The following is a 10,198-nucleotide window of genomic DNA, read 5'->3' on the forward strand; positions in this document are numbered from 1 at the left end:
TAAATTGATAAAAACAAAAAAAAAATTTAACCATTTAAAATATGTTTTTCCAATTATTATTTTTAACTTTTTTAAACATGATTTAATTGTATTTAAAACAAAATAAAAAGATTGGTATGAGCATATGGATGTAGGAATCAGAAAAAAATGTAATGTACAATTATAATATAATACATGTATAATATAAATGAGTATAATTAAATATAATATTATAGTAGTACGTATAATTACTATAACAGCTAGGCAGTATAGAATATAGACGTATAATAGAAGTAGGTAGGTACGTTTTAAATGTTGTAAATAAAAATTTTAATTTAAAAGTATTAGTGGGTGATGACTGATGAGGGTGAACATTGAGACAATAACTACAGACTTGATCTTGATTAGATAATGTTTTATACTATTTATTTATTTATAATTAAGAGAAGCATTAGTTTGAAGCTATACAGAATTGGTTAGATTTAAAAATGTTTTTTTGCAAAGTATGTGTAATCTCAACTGTTCAACAAAAATGTAAATTTATTGAATCGTATCTACTGGAAAACGAAGAGAAGTTATGTCTAATCAATACAAAGAACTTGAAAATTGTCAAAACGGAGTTGAAAAAGATATTATCATAAAATACATAAAAAGTATTCTCACTATTATTAATCCGAAAAACGTATAAAAATCACTTTATTTACATATTTACATATTTCCAAAACATACGTGACTTAAACACAAAAATTCATCAATGAAACAAATGTATACCTTTTAACTTTAGATATCTTCATTATTCGTGTTTACTGAAACATTAATATTACCCTCTCCGATATTTTTCAAGAACTTGATACTTTAAATTTAAATCTTCAATGTGACCCAGATAATATCTCTCCAAAATGTTTATATAACCGTCAATTAATTTTAACATACCCCCTACACATTCTGTTTTACAAATCCCTAGAATTCGGCACATTTCTCTCTGCTAAGAAAACGGTTCACATCTCTACAATTTATAAAAAAAAAGGTGATCATACTTCTATTTCAAACTATTGTCCAATATCTAAAATTTTTATTATTCCAAAAATATTTAATAAAATAATTAAGGATAAATTTACTCCTTTAATAAATAATAAACTTATTAATGAACAACATGGCTTTAGAACTTCACGAACCGTAACTAACCTAGCAATTCTCAAACAACACATTTTTGATTCCTTTTTTCTAACACTCAAACCGATATGGTGTAAACTGATTCTGAAAAAGTCTTCAACAAAGTAAACCATAACTTACTAATAATTATTATGAAAAGCTAAACAAACAAATTATGGTATAAATAACCCTTTATTATCTTTAAATTCTTTTATAAAAAATAGATTTCAAATAATAAAATGTGGCAACTAGTACTCTGATCCCATTTCAATCGTTTCTGGTGTTCTTCAAGGCAATCATCTATCACCTAATATATTTATTATTTTTATAAATGATGTATTTTTAGCTATAAAAAATTCAAATTTACTACTATTTGCCGATGACACAAACATTTTCAAGACTAATAATTCTAAATCAGACACTATGCTTTTACAATCAGATTTAAATTACTTTCAAAGTTGGTGCATTCATTGTGATATGCAACTTCACATTAATAAATATGCTATAAAAAACTAATATACCTACTATATAATTAAACTTTATATAATTCTGCTATCCAAAGCGTATTTATTATTAACGATTTAGGCATATATTTTGGCGTGATATTAAATTTTAATCATCATATTGATCAAATAAGAAATAAATCAACATCAAAATTAGGTTTTTTAAAACGTAGCAGTTCAGAATTTAGTAACACACATGCTCTAATAAATGTTAATAATTCTTTGGTAAGTTCCAATCTTGAATATGCTTTCTTTATTTGGTCTCCTAATAACATCATTCCTATACAACATCTGGAATCGATACAAAACTCTTTTCTATGTTTCATTTCTTATAAATGTAATGTCCAGAGCCTAAGTGCTAGGTTTTTTCAATGTTTCAACTCTAAAAACTCGAATAAATTGCTTTAATGTAATATTCCTATACAAATTAATACTTTATAAGGTAGAATGCTCTCAATTACTAGAAAAAATAAATTGTAAAATAAATTATGAAAACTCAAGAAATAAATATCCATTTTTCATAAATTATGTTAGTGGCAAATATTCGTTTTCTTTTCAGCAAATACTTAAATGATAGGTGAAAATAGTATTAATTTAGATTTATTTTACTGTTCAATATAAACTCGGCATTAAATTTATAACCATTTTTTTTAATATTTATACCAACTAATGGATTACTTTTGATTATTAAGAACTTAAAGTTATTAGATAATGTCTCTAAATTATATAATTTGTTCTATCGATAGGGTTATGAATTTTGAATATTATTTTAAAATAGGCTGTTTAATGCTATTGATTATTACATCAATATGAGAAATATTATTATATATTTATCGAAATGTTTTATTAATATTTATACATTAATTGTTACACTGTTTTAATGTAGTAAACTATATATAATTTTTTATTATTGAACAAATTGCAGTAGTTGAGGTAACACAGATGATTATAATAGCTAGTCTTGGAAATATTTCGGTAGTCAAAATAACACAACGTGCCTCAACATCATATACATGCAATCAATAAGTGTAAATAAATCATTACTTAATTAATTAAATATCAAAATGTTATACTGCATATTTAAGCATATTTTAACAAAAAAGTTAATAAATATACAACCAACAGTCCAGAAAGGTGTAAAGCAAAAAAAAAAAATGTATAGGTACGTTTCTACATCAAATATTATACGTTTCAAACATATAAATTTGCCGTACTTACTAATATATTATTTATTTGGTATGCTACTTATTAATGGCTAAAAATATATTATACATTTTACCATTGTTTATGTATGTTTACATGCATATTTTACAATTAAGACTTATAAGCCCGATATTTATTCATAACTGATATAACTACCCAAAGAACAAATATATGTGATATTATTTTTAACTATGGCTTAATAGTTGTTATTTATTATATCATAAACCTATAGTTTGTTCATTGAATAGACAAGAAAATTGAATTGTTATGTTATGTATAACCTAGTGATTATAATTGTATACAACACTAATACTACTAGGTTTTATTTAAAGTTGTTTTAAATTTAAAGCTAGATATTTATCTATATTCTTAAAATGCACTGTAATTTATATAAATGTTCTTGATTTTAGATTTGTATTATGCCATCTCTATTTAAAAGACTTTACTTTAGAAGTCGAGGCCCAATAAAAATAAAATATAAAACCAATAATTCATATCCTTAAAAATATTAACCTTTAATTTTGTAATAGGTAAATTTTCTTTAAGATTAATCAAAAACATAAAAAAAAATTCTGCATAAATTTGTTTTGTCTATGTTGCGCATGGATTAGAGAGAGAAAATAAACAGTGTGCCTCTTAACCTTACTTATTAACTTTGTCAGTAAAATAACTTTGCAAACCTACTAACTTGACATAATTGTGATAACGTTAACAAGACTTTCTTATTAACAAATTATGAACATTTACAAAATTATTGTCAATATTGTAACAGTCCAAATCTAAAAGAACACTCAAGTTTCCAATCACAGGCCAATCAATTCAAATTGATTGAAACAATAAGAAATATTTTCTAGTGAGTGAATTCCATTAATAATGGATGTTATATAATGATATGAGTCACAAATTGTATACACTTATACTTAAGAGGTGCATAAATACATAATAATATAATATAGTATCAAATAGTCACAAATTTTCCCCTATTATTGTAACCATATTGTCACCCAAAACATGTATTAGCTGAAGCTACAAAAAGATCAATAAAAAAAAAGTATCAAATAAAATGTTAGATGAATGAACCTACATTGAGCATTAATATTTATATGTTATGCCTAGTTTCTGTTTTAACGTTTGTCATAATATGAATAATGAATATAACAACTTAATTTGTTCAAAAATGAATGAAAGTTTATATTGAGTCAAATATAATATGCCATTCAGGTTAATCATTATCATCACTAGGTAATTAAACTGAATTTCTTGAAATAGTTCAATGAAAAATGTATTAGCATTGTACTTGTTATAATGTAAAAAAATATCTCAACTTAGAATAATGAAATATAGTTACTATTATTAGTAACTAAGAACAATGATGGCGCATTGTTTATATTTTGTTAGAAATCCTAATACCAAACATACCTAAGTACTTCTAATTACCACAATGACAATCACATCTTGATGACATTAATCTGTGTTATGTGTCACTTTTGGATATTAGGTTGAACTTAGATAATATATAGTTGTTAGTAAACTCACATTGTAGTAATCAATTAAACTGTATTAAATAAATGTCAATTGTCTTATTTAAGATTCAAATTGTGAAAGATTCATACTGGCTGTAATTGTAATTGTTCTAAGATTAAATAATTCTGAATGAAATTATTTCAAGTACAGTTTAATATAAAATAAATTGGCATGTAATACAAATTTCTTGATCTGTACACAAGTCATTTAGGTAATTAATATCTATATCTTTGATCGCCAAGAGAAGAACCACAAGCATAACATTATAACAGACATTCATTTTATATTTCTACTGATGCGATTTGATGGATGTCAAAATACTGTTGCATTATACAATATTAAACATAACTAATTTGGTCCAACAAAAATTACATATTAACCTTCACATACATTACACTTAGAAATAATTTTACGAAGACCGAACTACCCGCTACTACCCTAGTCAATGATATGCATGGACCTTCTTTGGTATCAGCTGTGCACGATATAAGGTTTGTGAAAAAAGTAGAACATACAAATTCTTTTTCTCATTGACAGTATAAATAATTAAATGTTTTAAGTTTTTAAAAGCTCTACATGCGCCCATCGTATTGGCCACAACACAATATCATTTAGACCAGTGGTTCTCAACCGGTGTGCGGCGAGATTGACTAGGTGTACCGAGAGAAATTTCATACATGTGTAGGCGAGTGGTGAGAACTATTGACACCGGCGAAGTTACCAAAGTTGCTGTGGTTGTCAAGCGCGTGTGTGCCATTAACCAAAAATGGTTGAGAACCACTGATTTAGACTAATAACATTCTTTGATATTTAGATTTGGTAGTCAGTATTCTGTAGTGGTAGTTACTTTACACACAGAAATTAGTAACGAACAAATCAACTGTAGGAGAACTAACAGTACACAAAGTAAGCACCAAGCAGTAATAAACATAATACTCTAATGGCATATAATAATATGTATCAAAATACTTGCTTACCTTTTATTTAAAGAAACCGATGATATACGATGTTAATTTCGTTGATCATTTGCAAACGATTTATGACACCACGACAACATGGACAATATGTACAACCGTGACCGACGCCGCGTTAGTAGGTCACTAGAATATTGCTATTGTGTTATTATTTATGTCAAACAGCGTAGATAAAGTTATGTCGAAATCAAACAACGCGACCATCCACCAGCAGAAAATAAAATTATGTATCAAAGATTGTTTTTTTTTCTGTTTATATTTTTATTCGAAAAAATGATAACAATATTATCATACTGTATCGTATTCTCTTCGTCGATGATAACGGTAGTTATCGTTAATAATATTATTCGGTTTACGAACGTAATGCGTCCTATGAACCCATCGCTACAGAACGGTCAGACGAAACGTTTCATGTGCATCAATGTTTTGGAGGTAGAATAACACTATTATTATTTTTAATTAAAATTTCTTTAGAACATACAATGAAACATACATACATATCTAAATAATATATATTATACTCCTTTAAGCCAGAGCTTGCGATGGAGCAGAGAGTTAACACATAGTTTATAATATTATACGATTCAAAAACGTTAATCAGACTTCTGCATAAAAAATTAATAATCTAACAGATGTACAAGCAATAATGTGTTGTTAAAAAAACAATTATTGGAATGATAATAATGAAGTAAATCGGTTATTAACTCTTATTTACACCATCAAAATTTAAGTGTTTAATCTTATACATCATAAATTATAGTGATTTCCTTACTACCTATTATGTACCATCATTGTTCTCACACATACTTTTATATCACAAATAATTATAATAATATAACATACTAGCTGATCTCATGGAAAATGCCAAATCTATACACCAGACTCGCTTGTTATAATGAGAGCAATATATTATATTAAACTATACTATTATTATTTATTATCGTACCCCTACTCTATATGAATGTTATTTTTCATTTTTTTTTTATTTTTTATTTTGACTGTGGATACGCCGATATTCGATTAGTTATTAGTTATTTTTTACCAATAACTAATGTAACATCAACGATTATAAATACTAATAATAGATACTCAGATAAAATCAATGGTTTTTTTTTTGCTTAACTAAATAATTATAATAATTGTTTATTATTCCACGTCGATACCGACCTGCCTAGAAGCATCTGTGGATGTCGAGTTTGATTGTTATTTATTTTTAGCCGGCGAGGCGACTATTTCTTACCTACTCGAAAAGGTATAGGTATACAATTTACACTTTTTTTTTAATTTATAATAACTTATTATTTACTAACTTTATCGGACTAAATTTATGCCTAAAACCTCCTCTGTGATGTCCTCTTTAATTTAAAAAAACTGCACGACGATTTAATAAATAGTTTGGGAGCTTATCCCGAACAAAAGAAAGCGACTTTATTTTATATAGCAGTATAGATATAGATATAGATATAGATATATAGATAGATTATACATCAAAGGTGGACTTAAAACAGTTAACCGAAAAAATAAAAATGCACGGCCAAAGTTCTCCTTTTTTATGCTTAACATTTGATTTCTTATCTTAGCTTTATTCATTTTATTACTACTTGGATTATGGAATCGTTTTTTATTACAATTTTGTAATTTGTAACATTCACTTGGTAAGTACTTAGAAATAATATTTAAATGTAGTATTTTTAAATTTTCATTTTTTTTTTTGAAGTCTTAAAAATTGCCTACACCAAACCCCTTGAAAAACCGACGAGTATGTATTTTTATATAATTTTTTTTACTCTAATTCTAGTTTTTCCAGTATCGTTACAATCGCACTTACCGCAATTTACGGATTCACGTCAAATATGGTTTTTATGGCATTAGTGCGCTTTATGTGCTTTATCGCCACTACCTTGATGCCGAACGCATGCTGCAATATGTGTCTTTATAAGTAAAGTGATACAGAGTTTACAAAAAAGTTAAAGATTAATATTACAAACAATACAATTACAAACAAATATGAGTATAAAATTTATAAAATAGGTAACTATGTTATTAGTTATCATGTCAATTTAATCAGATTTATCAGTTTAATAATTGAATTGTGGTGGCCAATGTTTTGCAATACAACGAAATAACACAAGTACCAAAAAGGTATAACATACTTGTTTTTGGTATCGTCACTTTTTGTTAGATTTTAAATATTGTATGCAATAAAAATATCATACAGATGTGTAGCTGATTCTTTAGCATGTATTCATTGGTATCATTTAAGTTTAGGAACTAGTTTCACCATATCAACTTTTAAAATTATTTTTTCCAAGTGGATTATAATCACCATTCTATGACCAATGCTATTTTTTTATTATTAAAATCATTAGTACCTAGCTGCTATATTCAATCCATCTATGATCTATAGCTAACGATGTATAATTAGTTTTTGTTTTTAGAACTTTTTTCTTAAAAAATGATTTGGATGGGTTATACTTATAACAGTAAATTGATATACCTACTTTTAAAGAAGCTTTCAAGTACACAATTACTCAACTGCTATAATAGTGTTCCACTGACTATTTAATAATAAGATATAGGTAGTTGATGTAATGATGTTTAATTTTTAATACAAGTGACATCTAGTAACAGAAATTTAAAACCCAGTTGCTAAGTACCTTTTTAGGCTAAAACAAACAATAATTATACAAATATTGACTATAATAACAAACTATATTAACCAATAAAACATAGCGCTCCGATCATATACTATTATCGCTTATGAATTTTTTTTAAATTTTTACCATAGATGATAGATGACACAGTTAAAACTGTATTATTTCTTTTCTTTTTCATTGATATTTGCTGAAGATATCAACAAACAAATAATTAGGTAAAAACATGTATTGTTAACATTAAGTACTTATAATATTGAATAATGTAGTTAATAAAGACCTGCTATATTTGATATTTTTTTAACTAAAACATGGGTACTACCTAATAATATTATTTTAGCAAAGGCAGTTTTTTGAAGAAATACAGTATTATTAAGTGCTCAGGTTTTTTAATTAACATTATTCATAATATGAAAAAGAAATATAATATACTAACCTATACCAAAAGTATTTATAAAAACATTTAAACATAAGCCCCAATTCCAAAGTTAAGAACATATTTATATTATGAAAGCTTTGATTTTGATCTCCTTAACAGCTTAACCTTTTAACAGTCGATATAAACAGCAATATAATAATACCAATAAATGTTATTTTGTACACTTGATATTTTACATAAAATATTACAAAGTTACAAACAGTAGGAAATATTTAAATTTAATGAAAAATAATTAACTAGGTATTATATAGGTTGTCTATGGTATTGCATTTGCCATAGAGAAGTATAGATAGGTAGGTAACATTTTAATTGAAACTAAATATTATAAACATTTTTAATTTATATTTTAAGAGTTGATTCAAAATAAAATTAAACATATTTTAGTATATTAACCTAAGTTAATTTTAGGTACACCTACCTTAGTATTTATATCATTAATCAAACATCAAATGTTTATAAAGAAATGTCAACTAAAAAATTCCTATTTAATTGTTGAAATAATTGTAAAATAAAATATTGTAATAATTAAATCATCTTTAAATTAGTACATAATCTTTTATTTATTATAATTTATATATTAATTTCTATATTTCTAAGGATATTCTATTATATGTTTACACAGCTATTATTAAATAATACAGTAATTTTTACCATCTTGAGCAGTTTTTATGGGAAGGGCGGGGGGGGGCTTTATTTTATGTTGATATATTACATACCCAAATACTAGAATACTATATATTATTCCTAACATGTGGAAAGTATAGCATGATATAATTTAAGCTAAATTTTTATGTAAAATATCATGTAAAATTAAATTACTCGAAGAAATTATGTCATATCAATGTGATCAAATGCCTACCTATCCTAAGTCTTTAGTACATATTTTTGTGTATTTTAACATTTTTGGGTTTAATACCTACAGAAACAGTATAAAAACACTGTACCTAAATAAGTAATTATATATTTTAAAAACTTGCTACCTAGGCAATACAAATGTTTGATTATTATTATCATGTATATAAATTGCTTTTTATACAGGTAACAAGAGTTGATAGTTGCCTATATAATTTTATATTTGTTCGGATGTCAATATGTCATATTTATCCTTCTATCACGCTTATTGCTTAATATACCTATATTCATAGAGACTATGTTAACTTTCCAGTTTCCACATGTATCACAGAGGTCAGATACGCAACATTAATTCATATTGGCACAGAGCAAGGGCAACATAACTTATAAATATTCAAAAATCAGAATTTAAAAACCATCGGGGAAGTATAGAAAAAAAACCAAACTTATCAAAATACCTACTGTATAGGGTATAATATTATAATATATTATATGTATATAGATTACAGGTATACGCTACCTACACCATACATAGTACTCTGGATAGTGTAAGAAACGGGTTGGATGTGATTATGGACGTCGACCTACTTAAATACCACAGAAAAAACATTGTCGATGATTATAATATATATTTTATAAAATCTCTACTGTACTTAGGTGTCGGCACCAATGCCGCATACTGCACACAGCTGCAAATTCGCATCGCATGTGCTGAAAAGTAACGGAAAAGAACGAAAGATTCAGGTAAATTGTAAATCGATTGAGTTAATGGATTAAGTAGGTAATAATCGTGTGCTTTTCACGCTGGGACGATTTCCGACTTGTTCTTTCCGAATAAACTAGACACGATTACGAAACAACTTGCTTAGGAAATATTCAAATGCCTATAATCTTTTAAATGCATTAATATTATATTTA

The sequence above is a fragment of the Myzus persicae genome, unplaced genomic scaffold (genome assembly GCF_001856785.1).
Source record: "Myzus persicae strain clone G006 unplaced genomic scaffold, MPER_G0061.0, whole genome shotgun sequence".
Taxonomy (NCBI): domain Eukaryota; kingdom Metazoa; phylum Arthropoda; class Insecta; order Hemiptera; family Aphididae; genus Myzus; species Myzus persicae.